We start from the raw sequence: 14,604 nt of genomic DNA, 5'->3' as shown, positions 1-14,604 counted from the left end.
AATACCTTAAGTGTATTTTCTCTGAGCCATATAAATATTTCAAAAGATAACAATGGACCACAAAATCTTTAGGATCCAAAGAGTAAGATGTCAATCAGTGGGAAAAGGAGACTGCACCCAACAACTTCTCAGACCCAATTGTACTGATAGTCACCACCAACACTTATAAATGAGACAGTTTCTATTTAAAAATATTTCTCTTTTCACTAGCTAGGAAATAAGGTGCCTCTCCACTGCCACATCAAAAAGAATACTTAGAAATAAACCTACCTTGCTACTTACCACTCACCCTACTGAAACAGTACACTCTACCTTCTTAAGACTGCTCTCTCTGTCAGTTCTTGAGGCCTTTTTTGCAAAGACCTGGTAGATAAAATGAAGGACAAATGCCAGTTTTGAGATAAATAGGATGTTAAAACGGTAATTCTTTAACTTCAGAATTGACAAAACAGCTCTTATCCAAAAAGCTCAAAGTGGCTTACACGCTAACCATATGAATTCTTCCTAGACTCCCACCAAGAAACAAGATGTTTATCCTTCATTTACAGAGGAAATTGAATCTCTAGATGAAATGACTTTCTACAGTGAAGAGATGGTGATGAAAAGACACTGGCCCAGAGAAGAAAGACTTATGCCAATCCATCCCCTCTCATCACCCTTTTCATCTTTTCCATTCCTTTTTTCAAGAAATGCAAGTATGACTTGCAGAGTTTAATCAGGTTAGTTAGGAACAGGTGGATTCATAACAAAGTTCACAGTCAAACTTCCCAACAGTAAAGTAGTAGGATGCCCCATTGCTCCCAAATCAAAATTGGAAATCTCCAAAGCCCTCTTAGAATGTACTGATGTGGTTTGCCCGGAGTTGGAGGTGGTGGGGGCTGGAGGTAAGGGAAGGAGACAAAGGTTTGCTCAAATTAAAATCCAACTTAACATATGAAGGGAACTATGTGCAACTGTACTACACTGGGAATTTAGACTCACCATGGTCTAAAGAAGCCATCACCATGTGTTAATAATACCCCAATAGGCTAAAGGACGCTGCATTATGGATTGGAAGAAGAATGATTTTGCAAGGCTTCATCTTGCAAGATTTTAGGCAAGATATGCAACTTTTTAAAAAATATTAATTTATTTTTAAAATTTTTACTGTGCTAAGAACACTTAACATGAGATCTACTCTGACAAATTTTTAAGTGCATAATATTTTTAATTGTTAACAATATAGCTATTGTTACCTGTAGGCACAGTGTTATACAGCATATCTCTAGAATTTATTCTTGCATAACTATAACTTTATATCTGGTGAACAGCAACGCCCCATTTCTCCCTCTCCCCCAGCCCCCGCAACCACCTTCTACTCTCTGTTTCTAGGAGTTTGACTATTTCAGATTCCTCATGTAAATATAATCATGCAGCATTTGTCCTTCTGTGCATGGCTTATTTCACTTAGCATAATGTCCTCCAGGTTCATCTATGTTGTTGCATATGACAGGATTTCTTCCTTTTTTTAATAATGAATAACATTCCAGTATATGTATATACTACATTTTCTTCATCTTTAAATGGACAGTTAGGTTGTTTCTATATCTGGACTATTATAAATAATACTGCAATGAACATAAGAGTGCCTATGTCTCTTCAATATCTTGATTTCAATTCTTTTGGATATATACCCAGAGATGGGATTGCTGGTTTATATGATAATTCCATTTTTAATTTTTTGAGGACTCGTTATACTGTTTTGTATAGTGGCTGCACAATTTTCTATTCCCACCAATGGTGTACAAGGGTTCCAATTTATTCATATCTCACCAATATTTGTTGTCTTTTGGGTTTTTTTTAAAAATAAAATAACAGTCATCATGACAAATGTGACGTGATATCAGGCTGTTGTTTCATACGCATTTTCCTGATGATAAGTGATGTTGAGCACCTTTTCATATACCTGTTGGCTACCTATATGTCTTCTTTGAAGAAACATCTATTCAAGCCCTTTGTCCAGTTTTTAATTGGGTTATCATTATTATTTATTTGCAATTCAGTTGTAGGAGTTCCTTATATATTTTGGATTTTAATCCCTTGTCAGATACATGTCTTGCAAATATTTTTTACAATTCTGTAGATGGCCGTTTTACAACAAACCAAGTATAAAAGTAATTTACCTCAACACGATAAAGTCCATTATATGAAAAGCCCCCAGCTAACACCATCATTGATGATGAAAACTTCTAACAGTGGGAACAAAGCAAGGATGCCTACTTTCACCACTTTTATGAAATGCAATATAGGAAGTCCTAGCCAGAGTAATTAGGTAAGCAAAAGAAATAAAATGTGTCCAAATCAGAAAGGAAATAGTTAAATTACTACTGTTTCCGGATAATATGCTCTTATATATAGAAAATCATAAAGACTCCACACACACACAAAAAAAACTCTTAGGACAAATAAATGCATAAAGTTGCAAGACACAAGTCAAAATATAAAAATCAGTTTTTTTCTATGCATTAATGATGAACTATATAAAAAGGAAATCAAAACAATGCTATTTATAATTACATCAAATCAAACAAAATACTAAGAAATAAGTTTAACTAAAGAGATGAAAGACTTGCACACAGAAAACTATAAATCAAGATACAGGTAAATGGAAAGACATCTTGTGTTTATGGCTAGAAGACTTAATATTGTCTAAATGTCCATAAAAGCCACCTATAAACTTATTGCAATCCCTATCAAAATCCTAATGGCATTTTTTATAGAAATAGGAAAAAGTCCTAAAAGTCATGTGGAACCACAAATGACCCTGAATAACCAAAGCAGTCTTGAGAAAGAAGAACAAAACTGAAGGCGTCAGACTTCCTGATTTCAAAGTATAACACAAAGGCATAATAATTAAAACAGTATGGTGCTGGCATAAAAACAGACATACATACCAATGGAACAGAAAAGAGAGCTCAGAAATCAATGCATATTTATATACAGTCAGCTGATCTTTGACAATGGTGCCAAGAATACATACTGGGGAAGGGACAATCTTTTCAATAAATGATGTTGTGAAAATTGAAAAACCACATGCAAAAGAATAAAATTGGACCCTTATTTCACATCATATGCACATATAAATCAAGTCAAAATTTAGAAAAAACTTAAGCACAAGACCTAGAACTATAAAACTTCTAGAAGAAAACACAAGGAACAGCATCATGAGATTGGGCTTGGCAATAATTCTTGAATGTGATGCCAAAAGAACAAGCAACAAAGGCAAAATTAGACAAGTGGGATGACTACAAACTAAAAAGCTCTGCATGGCAAAAGATACTCAAACACTTTTAAACCCACTCTCCTCATCTATAAAATAGGAATAATGGTACCTACCTCACATATCTTCGGTTCCAAAATAAGTAAAATATATGATAAATGACTTAGCACAATGGCTGGCAAATAGGAACTCAATAAAAGGTGTCTATTATTACTAGTGAGATTGATTTTTTTACCCCAGTGTAATTAATGGACATTTCAGGAATGTGGGAGTTATCCACAGCAAGTTGAAAAGAGAAATAAAATGAAAAAACCCAAACTGTGATATTTTTCACTCAACCATTACTTCCTGAGAGTGATACTATGAAGAAAGGGAAGATTCAAGTTAAACCAGGGAATTCCTTCCTATTTTCAATTTTTATAAAGATAGAAAGAATGAAGAACATTTGCTTTTTTCTGGATATAGATCCAGAACACTGGAAATAACAAAGAGATAACAAATTCATACATTTGTAATACATCTAAAATTTGTAATGACTTTCCAATTATCTTACAAAAGAGAAAACTGAAAATAAGGGATTGACAAATAAGAAAATTAGTGCTATTTCCATTAAAATCAGGTAGCCTGACAACAGCACATGGGTTTTATTATGAAAAGTGTAAGCAGGAGGAAGACTTAAATATAGATATTCTGACTCAGGGTCCAGATCTTTCTACTACACTATCATGTATAAAAATGGCTAGTCATCATGTTTTCTTGGTTTTATGCCAAGAATGCAGGGTTGGCTTAATAGAGTAATGTAATTTACCTCATTAACAGTTTAAAGGATAAATACCATCTGATCATTTCTGCAGATGTCAAAATAATAATCTATCACGATAAAATAAACAAATTAGAAATAGAAAGAAACTTCATTTTCCAGATATCTTTAAAAAGTATATTTATACAAAAACCTTTAGAAAATAACACATTTAACGGCAAAATGTTAAAAGCATTACATCTAAGAGAAGGAACAAGCTAAAAATTCCCACCATTACTACTTCTACTGGAGTAGCAGAGTAAGATAAAAAAACTATATACATATATAGGAATTGTAATTATATCATTATTAATATAAAACTCAAAAGAATTAGTGAATAAATTATTAATAGGTGAGCTTAAAAGATTAAATAATTTGTTAAATTTAGTCATTTTAAAATGTGATGTGTTAAAGCTACCATCATAATAGTTATACATACATATATATTTCTTAGGAATAAATCTAAGTACATATAGGTGCTTTATAAAGAAAATGAGAAAACTTTAATGAAAGACTACAGAGACCTAAATAGATACCTAAATAATTCATGGATAAGAAGATTCGAAGTGTTAATTTCCCCCAAAGTAATCCATGTATTCAGTGCAATTCCATTGAAAATTCCAAAAGGAATATTTATGAAACTAGATGAGATGATTCTGCAGTTTATATGGAAACATAACTTGGAAGGAGGATTTGTCTTGCAGATCTCACGCGTTTTATGAAGCTATAGTAGTTAAGACAGTGAGATACTGGCATGTGTATGAGAAATAAGCCAATGGAATAGAACAGAATGCTCAGAAATAAGCCCATGCTTATATGGAGATTTATCACAGAAGGATATTGAAGACCATCAGGAAAATGACAGAGAATTCAATCAATGATGCAGAAACATCATTCCAAATGCAAAAGCCTTAAATGGCATATCCTCCTCACATGCTACACAAAATACATCCCTGGTGAATTTTATTATATTTAACAAGAAAAATGGGCTGGGCATGGTGGCCCACACCTGTAATCCCAGCACTTTAGGAGGCCAAGGCAAGTGGATCATGAGGTCAGGAGATTGAGACCATCCTGGCTAACATGGTGAAACCCTGTCTCTACTAAAAAATACAAAAAATTAGCTGGGCATGGTGGTGGGCACCTGTGGTCCCAGCTACTCGGGAGGCTGAGGCAGGAGAATGGTGTGAACTCAGGAGGTGGAGCTTGCAGTGAGCCGAGATCATGCCACTGCACTCCAGCCTGGGTGACAGAGCGAGACGCCGACTCAAAAAAAAAAAAAACAAAAAAAACATTTTTTAGAAGAAATAGGAGTTTATGATCTTCAGGTAGAATTTCTTAAATAAAACATTAATACATAATCCATTAAAGAAGATTTGTAAATTTGATTACATTAAAATAAAAAAATTCTGTTCACCAAAAGGTATTAAGAAGAGTGAATACCTAAGCCACCAAATGGAGATATTACATTTATAAATGACAAAGGATAAGTATCATGAACACATAACAAACTGATAGAAATTAAGAAAAAGACAAACAAGTGATAGAAAAATGTGCAAAAGATATTGCTATGGTTTGAATGTGTTCCCCAAAATTCATGTGTTAGAAACTTAATCTCCAATGCAACAGTGTCGAGAGGTGTGGCCTAATAAGAGGTGATTAGATCATGAGAGCAAAGCCTAATAATATTATTATAATGGGAGTGGGTTGGTTGTCACAAGAGTGGGCTTCTTTGATCCTCTCTGCTCTCTTACACTTGCACTCAAGTCTCTTGCCCTTCCACCTTCCACCATAGGATGATGCAACACAAAGGCCCTCACCAGATGCTGGTGCCATGCTCTTGGACTTCCCAGCCTCCAGAACTGTGAGCCAAATAAATTCATATTGCTTATGCCCAGTCTCATTTATTCTGCTATAGCAACACAAAATGGACTAAGACATACAACAAACTCAGATTTTACAAAAGAGTAAATGCAAATGTCCTATGAACAAAAATGTTGTGCTTCACTGATAATCAGGCAAATAACAAAAATCGCCTAACACTTAGCATTGTATTATCACTTCACACTATCAGATTGGCAATTGTAAGTTTTGAGGAAGATAGAGAAAAAAAACAAGCAATGCCCGTTGACCAGTAGTTAGAGATTAAATTAGTACAACATCTTAGGAAATATTTTGACATGACTCAAGTTTTGTTTATTCTAAGATCCAACAATTCCACTTCTTGGCATAAACCCTGGAGAAACTCTTGCACAGGAAACATAATTCAAGAATGTACACACAGTGTTGTCACACTCGTGAAAATATGGAAACAACCCAGATGTTTATCAATGGTAGACTGAATCAATAGATGTGCTACATTCACAATTGAACATTATATGTCAATGTCAAGGAACCTCAAAGATAATGTAAATTTAAGAAGAAAGAGAAGAATACGTGCAGGATGATTGCAGTTATGTCGAGTTGGTTAAAACTAAATATATTACTTGGGAATAATTACACAGTACAATGACCAAGAAAAGCAATGAAATTATTCACACAAAATACAGACTGGTTGATACCTCCAGGTGGGGTTGGAGAGTGTGCAGTCAAGCAGGGGCACCCAGGGGATTCCTAAGCGCCACTAATGTTGTTTCCCAACCATACTGGTAGTTATGGTGATGTTTATTTTATTCTTCTTTACACTAGCCATATGTTTGATATATTATTTTGTGCATATGATGTATTTTCTGATTTTTAATACAAGAAATAGGCATATTTTGCTTTAAGCCATTGTGAGGCTAAAACTCAAGGCCTCACAGGCCAGAGGTCCAAACTGCTTAGTGTGGACTAATAAAAAAGAAACAGGTAAACAAACATATTAGGTGTCCTCCACGTTCACAAGGCTTGAGGTAGATAAAATAACAAGGCCATATGGCTTTGCAGTAAATGCAATATCTCTGCAAAGTATTGCAATCCATAGTTCACTGACCCTCACTATAGGCATGATTATTATGCTGTCTTCACACGTAGTGTAAACTGGCCCCCAACACAGGCAGATACAAATGGACAAACCAGTGAAATGGAAGACTGCAGTATTCTTTTAAAAAAAGACTAATAAAGACATAAAGGCATTTTCTCTACAACAGTGAGCACATTCTGCATTGTGTTAACCTGCTGACACTATTTGTAATAGCATAGAAAGGTCACTAAAGCCTAAATCCGCTCAGCAAGATTCGCTACCATGATCTTCTAAAAAACACGAGCTTTATTAAATATCAGCTCTCATCTTATTTCCAAGAAGGCAATCCAAAGGTTATGGTGGGCTCAGGTGTGAGGAGTGTGGCTATTATTGCGTCTTGTATTTGCATAGCATCTGCCCTCAGAATCATTCAGCATGTCTCCTTTACAGTCTCCCATTAATTGGCAATCTATCCTGGTAACATGGGGATGAGATAAGCTGTGATTCCCTGCTTTCTTGTAAACAGGGAAACTAAAGTCAGACGAGAAGACAAAGTATTTTTAGTGATGAGATTAACTCTCTCCCTCGTTAAAGCAGTAATTCCAAAGGATGTCAGCCTCTATGAACTCAGGCCTTGGCATAGTTTTACATGGAGTGGAAGAAATGAGGGGATCCAACATCAACATGCTTGGGGGGCTTTGCAACCTTCCAGATTACCCCAGTGGGTGAGCCCCTTAGTACAGCATCAGGTACATGGGAAAGCCATCTCCTGATTTCACTCCTACCTCCATGTGATGCCCCAGTTTTACTGGGAGGATTTACTTGGGGTGATGAAATACCTAACTTCCACTAAAGACCCAATTCACTTTGATTTGATTTTTTAAAAAAGTAAAGTGATTCACAAACTTCAAATCAAGAGAAAACAAAAGCTGATTTTGTTTCTGTTTTGCTTGTTGAGATGCAAAGAGGAGAGATGTTGTAGTCACCCTAGTCCCATTTCTTGAGCTTTCCATTTCAGCTTCTGCTGCGTCAGTCTCTTCATGTCTCCCAATTCCAGACCAAGGAAACTGCTGCACTCAGCTCATATTTTGTGGCAGATCCATTAGAGTCGTATGCTAAGGGCACTGTCTGGAATCTGGGCTACCCCTTCTCCAGTGGGGACATGGTGAGAGGAGATGAGGAGGCGATGATGCTTATAAAATCCAGGTGCAGCACACGGGCTGTGGGTGGCTGGCTCTCCCTCAGATGGAGTTTGGGAGAGGGGGAGTGGGCAGAAATAGTTTCTTGTTTAATTCACATCTTAAAGATATTTACTACTTAATGAGAAAAAGCCTCTGTATATACTAACATGTGCATAAATTCAACGTAATAAGCTTTCAAAATAGAACCGCTAGGTTATCTCAAAAATAATTTAAGAAAATGAAATGCAGCAGTTTAAACGGGGTCAACATAAACGAGTGAAATGATCTTTTTCGAAGTGCCGCAACATGTTATGACTCTCTTTGCCTAGGTGCTTTATTAAGACTTTTTTTTCCTATGACTGTTTTTATTTTTAAATTACTTACCAAGAAGTGACTTCATGGCTGTGGGAGAAAATGCAAAAATAATCACCTGGCCTGGCAGGGGGGTCTCTGTTCATAACTCACTTCCTACTCCCAGCAGAAGAAAAATAGAGCCGAGGGAGACTGGGTGACGTGTGCAAAATTTTAAGCCCTTTATCGGGTGAGAATATTTCCTGCAGAAGCCTTTGGCCAAAGTAATCAAATTCTAGCCTGGCTGCTCACAGCCAGGAACACCCAGATGGAAACTCCAGGCCAGGGCTCCATAGAAAGAGCTAATATTTGACCTCCTGCTCTGAGACGTGGAGGGCAGAGTCCTTTGCCCTGCAGTAGAATTCTCCGCTCAACCTCATTCCCCTGGCTGTCTCCTGAGAACGGCCCTCCTGCCCTTGCCTCTCTCAAGCCTCTGGGCCTGTCCTTCCAGGGGTCATGTTTCTGATCCCCATGCCTTTGTGACTCGCCTCCAAACTGCCCCCAGGTATCAGCTGGCTCCATCTCCCTGCAGTGTCTGCAACACTCAGATGATCCCAGGCATACCAGTGAAATGGGTTAGTATCGCTGATTCCTTAATATAAAAATGCTAATGCGGAAACCAAATGAGAAAGAGATCAAATGCTTAATGCCAAAAGGGAATTCATGAATTCCTGTCTATTTTCTCATTTATATTCTTGAGTCATTACCATAAATTACAACCAGTCTCTCCCCCAGTCCCCTGCCCACTTGGGGCATTTCTCCATCATAGGATTCTCATTTTTTGCAGCTCTGTCTTCATTATCATCTTAGGGAGGAAGAGCAAAGGGAAATGAAGCTCATACAGCTCCCTTTCCCCCCAGTTCTTATCCTGTCCTAACTTAGTGAAAGGAAATATGTGGCCTTCGTGCTCCAGTCCTTCCTTCTGTGCCAGGGGAGACATCACCAGTAAATCACAGAACCCTCCGAGCCCGGACACAGCTTCTCAGTACTTCTCATCATAGTGCTGTCCGTGTCAGGGGCAACTGAACAGAAATAGCTCACAGGATGAAACTTACTTCTCATCTCCCACCAAAAACAGTCCTGCCAGATCCAGAGAACGCCAGCTTTCCATAGGTTCTTTTCAGATGTTCTCTTTCTCATTTTTTTTTTCTTAGAAAGGTCAAGAAGATATAGAAGAAGAACATGCCTATCACTCAGGCTGCCATTTTAGGAAATCATACTTGGAGCAAAAGTGATAGGTGTTTTACTTCTAAGGCACACGACAGTCAGGTCATTACAGACAAATGAGGGGGAAACACCCCTTATCACATGCTTTGCTAAACTTCCATCCTTATTCCTGCAGCTCTAATCATATCACAGTGTCCAGAAGGATGGGAGTAAAATCCAAGGAGGGAGGCAGACCCAGGAGTAAAGTCAGATGATGAGAACCAGGGTCAGAAAGGCAGAGAGGGAACTCTGGAACTGTGTAAGGAAGTATGGATGGCTCATCATTATCAGAATCACTCCAGGAAACTTCATTTGTGAGGTGAACAAATATTGTCTTCAATGCTTCCTACCTCCCCGACACCCACTAGAACCTATTCTGGGTATCCTGGGTCCTCCTGACTGGACCCCAGACCCTTTCCAAATTCCTGCATGTGTTTAATAAGCACCTACTCTATGTTAACCACTTTTTGTAAAGCACTGTGTGTACAGAAAACATATGAGGCAGAGGACCTGTAACCTGGCCACAGATGTAAGATGTTCAAGATAGTCGATGATTGAGGGCCCAGGTAAGCGGCTCCGGGATGAGCTCCTGGGCGTCCGGGGAGGCAGAGTCTTACTGTGACTGGAGACTACAGTGGCCACGAATGGCAACATGAAGTGGTTGTATTTCTGCTAGGATTTTAGGAGGTGAAAATCCAAGATCTTAGCATCAGTTCTGCCACAGACCAGCAATTAATGTTATCTCTCTGGGTTTTCTCAGCTATAACATGAGGGAAATAAACTAGATCGGGAACCAGCATGACCTGAGGGCCAAATCCAACCCAAGGGCTGTTTTTGTAAATAAGGTTTTATTGGAACGTAGCCATGTTTGCTTCTCTATCTAAGTTTGCTTTCACACTACCAAGACAAAGGTGAGCAGTTGTGACAATAATTGTATGTCCCACAAGGCCTAAAATATTTACTATCTGGCCCATTGCAGAAAAAATTTGCCATCCTCTGCACCATATCAAAAACTCGAAAGATCCAGTGTCTACATGAATCTGACAGGTAACATACACCAGTAAAGTAGGGAAGATATAAGAAAAATCACTGAATCATCTTGGTCTAGTTTTCATCTTCTCAGTTTTGAGTATAAACATAGCATACAGAGGGCTATTTCTCCATTGGAAGAAAAGCACAATGAGAAAACAATCCAGCTGGCCCTCAGTCTCTATGTGGGGTAGGATCTGTGGCAAATAAGGCAGGACACCCATGCCCTGCCTGAGGGAAACCTCCACTCAGCTGCAAGAAAATAAGGGCCCACTGTTGCCTGCTTCTGTGTGTTTTCTAGAGAAGCTGCAAGCGTAGATTTTTATGTGACATCTCTCCACTTAAAACAATTAATTTTCATCTTTCTTTCCTTCTTTCCTTCTTTCCTTCTTTCTTTCTTTCTTTCTTTTCTCTTTCCCTCTCTGGCCCAGGCTACAATCTACTCCGCTTGCTGCCGCCCGCGCCGCGGACTGCCTGCGACTGCCGGCGCACGCGACCGCTGCCTGCCTTTTCTCTTTTCGCTGCAGGCACGCGTTCGCCATGTTGGCCACGCTGGTCGCCAGCTCCTGATGCCGAGTGCTCTGCCCGCCTCAGCCTCCCGAGGTACTGGGACTACAGACGGAGTCTCGCTCACCCAGTGCTCGGTGTTGCCCGGGCTGGAGTGCGGTGGCGTGGTCTGGCCTCGCGGCAGCCTCTGCCCCCCAGCCGCCTGCCTTGGCCTACCAGGGTGCTGGGATTGCAGCCCCTGCCCGGCCGCCGCCCCATCTGGGAGGTGGGGAGCGCCTCTGCCCGGCCGCCCCGTCTGGGAAGTGAGGAGCGCCTCTGCCCGGCCGCCCCGTCTGGGAAGTGAGGAGCGCCTCTGCCCGGCCACCCACCGTCTGGGAAGTGAGGAGCGCCTCTGCCCGGCCACCCACCATCTGGGAAGTGAGGAGCGCCTCTGCCCGGCCACCCACCGTCTGGGAAGTGAGGAGCGCCTCTGCCCGGCCACCCACCGTCTGGGAAGTGAGGAGCACCTCTGCCCGGCCACTCATCGTCTGGGAAGTGAGGAGCGCCTCTGCCCGGCCGCCCCGTCTGGGAAGTGAGGAGCGCCTCTGCCCGGCCGCCCCGTCTGGGAAGTGAGGAGCGCCTCTGCCCGGCCACCCATCGTCTGGGAAGTGAGGAGCGCCTCTGCCCGGCCGCCCCGTCTGGGAAGTGAGGAGCGCCTCTGCCCGGCCGCCCCGTCTGGGAAGTGAGGAGCGCCTCTGCCCGGCCGCCCCGTCTGGGAAGTGAGGAGCGCCTCTGCCCGGCCACCCATCATCTGGGAAGTGAGGAGTGCCTCTGCCCGGCCTCCCATCGTCTGGGAGGTGAGGAGCGCCTCTGCCCGGCCGCCCCGTCCGGGAAGAAGTGAGGAGCGCCTCTGCCCGGCCGCCCCGTCCGGGAAGAAGTGAGGAGCGCCTCTGCCCGGCCGCCCCGTCTGGGAAGTGAGGAGCGCCTCTGCCCGGCCGCCCCGTCCGGGAAGAAGTGAGGAGCGCCTCTGCCCGGCCACCCATCGTCTGGGAAGTGAGGAGCACCTCTGCCCGGCCACCCACCGTCTGGGAAGTGAGGAGCGCCTCTGCCCGGCCACCCACCGTCTGGGAAGTGAGGAGCGCCTCTGCCCGGCCACCCACCGTCTGGGAAGTGAGGAGCGCCTCTGCCCGGCCACCCACCGTCTGGGAAGTGAGGAGCGCCTCTGCCCGGCCACCCACCGTCTGGGAAGTGAGGAGCGCCTCTGCCCGGCCACCCACCGTCTGGGAAGTGAGGAGCGCCTCTGCCCGGCCACCCATCGTCTGGGAAGTGAGGAGCGCCTCTGCCCGGCCGCCCCGTCTGGGAAGTGAGGAGCGCCTCTGCCCGGCCGCCCCGTCTGGGAAGTGAGGAGCGCCTCTGCCCGGCCACCCACCGTCTGGGAAGTGAGGAGCGCCTCTGCCCGGCCACCCACCGTCTGGGAAGTGAGGAGCGCCTCTGCCCGGCCACCCACCGTCTGGGAAGTGAGGAGCGCCTCTGCCCGGCCACCCACCGTCTGGGAAGTGAGGAGCGCCTCTGCCCGGCCACCCACCGTCTGGGAAGTGAGGAGCGCCTCTGCCCGGCCACCCACCGTCTGGGAAGTGAGGAGCGCCTCTGCCCGGCCACCCACCGTCTGGGAAGTGAGGAGCGCCTCTGCCCGGCCACCCACCGTCTGGGAAGTGAGGAGCGCCTCTGCCCGGCCACCCACCGTCTGGGAAGTGAGGAGCGCCTCTGCCCGGCCACCCATCGTCTGGGAAGTGAGGAGCGCCTCTGCCCGGCCACCCCGTCTGGGAAGTGAGGAGCGCCTCTGCCCGGCCGCCCCGTCTGGGAAGTGAGGAGCGCCTCTGCCCGGCCACCCATCGTCTGGGAAGTGAGGAGCGCCTCTGCCCGGCCACCCCGTCTGGGAAGTGAGGAGCGCCTCTGCCCGGCCGCCCCGTCTGGGAAGTGAGGAGCGCCTCTGCCCGGCCACCCATCATCTGGGAAGTGAGGAGCGCCTCTGCCCGGCCTCCCATCGTCTGGGAGGTGAGGAGCGCCTCTGCCCGGCCGCCCCGTCCGGGAAGAAGTGAGGAGCGCCTCTGCCCAGCCGCCCCGTCCGGGAAGAAGTGAGGAGCGCCTCTGCCCGGCCGCCCCGTCCGGGAAGAAGTGAGGAGCGCCTCTGCCCGGCCGCCCTGTCTGGGAAGTGAGGAGCGCCTCTGCCCGGCCGCCCCGTCCGGGAAGAAATGAGGAGCGCCTCTGCCCGGGCGCCCCGTCCGGGAAGAAATGAGGAGCGCCTCTACCCGGCTGCCCCATCCGGGAAGAAGTGAGGAGCGCCTCTGCCCCGGGCTCCCCATCCGGGAAGAAGTGAGGAGCGCCTCTACCCGGCCGCCCCATCCGGGAAGAAGTGAGGAGCGCCTCTGCCTGGCCACCCATCGTCTGGGAAGTGAGGAGCGCCTCTGCCCGGCCACCCACCGTCTGGGAAGTGAGGAGCGCCTCTGCCCGGCCACCCACCGTCTGGGAAGTGAGGAGCGCCTCTGCCTGGCCACCCATCGTCTGGGAAGTGAGCAGCGCCTCTGCCCGGCCACCCCGTCCGGGAAGAAGTGAGGAGCGCCTCTGCCCGGCCACCCCGTCTGGGAAGAAGTGAGGAGCGCCTCTGCCCGGGCGCCCCGTCCGGGAAGAAGTGAGGAGCGCATCTGCCCGGCCGCCCCGTCCGGGAAGAAGTGAGGAGCGCCTCTGCCCGGCCGCCCCGTCTGGGAAGTGAGGAGCGCCTCTGCCCGGCCACCCCGTCCGGGAAGAAATGAGGAGCGCCTCTGCCCGGGCGCCCCGTCCGGGAAGAAGTGAGGAGCGCCTCTGCCCGGCCGCCCCATCTGGGAGGTGAGGAGCGCCTCTGCCCGGCCACCCATCGTCTGGGAAGTGAGGAGCGCCTCTGCCTGGCCACCCACCGTCTGGGAAGTGAGGAGCGCCTCTGCCCGGCCGCCCCGTCTGGGAAGTGAGGAGCGCCTCTGCCCGGCCGCCCCGTCTGGGAAGTGAGGAGTGCCTCTGCCCGGCCACCCATCGTCTGGGAAGTGAGCAGCGCCTCTGCCCGGCCGCCCCGTCCGGGAAGAAGTGAGGAGCGCCTCTCCCCGGCCGCCCCGTCCGGGAAGAAGTGAGGAGCGCCTCTGCCCGGCCGCCCCGTCCGGGAAGAAGTGAGGAGCGCCTCTGCCCGGCCGCCCCGTCGGGAAGAAGTGAGGAGCGACTGTGCCCAGCCGCCCCGTCCGGGAAGAAGTGAGGAGCGCCTCTGCCCGGCCGCCCCGTCCGGGAAGAAGTGAGGAGCTTCTCTGCCCGGCCGCCCCGTCCGGGAAGA

At 45.8% G+C, this 14,604-nt stretch overlaps 1 protein-coding gene across 1 annotated transcript in view; it reads right to left on the bottom strand.

Moving 5' to 3' along the window:
• The window catches only part of FRMD4A (FERM domain containing 4A), a 695,719-nt gene that overhangs the window by 646,320 nt on the left and 34,795 nt on the right, over positions 1–14,604 (bottom strand). The gene's annotated exons all lie outside the window — the stretch shown is intronic.

The sequence above is a fragment of the Symphalangus syndactylus genome, chromosome 10 (genome assembly GCF_028878055.3).
Source record: "Symphalangus syndactylus isolate Jambi chromosome 10, NHGRI_mSymSyn1-v2.1_pri, whole genome shotgun sequence".
Taxonomy (NCBI): domain Eukaryota; kingdom Metazoa; phylum Chordata; class Mammalia; order Primates; family Hylobatidae; genus Symphalangus; species Symphalangus syndactylus.
Note: the sequence above shows the minus strand (reverse complement) of the source record. Positions and strands in the feature narration are given on the sequence as shown.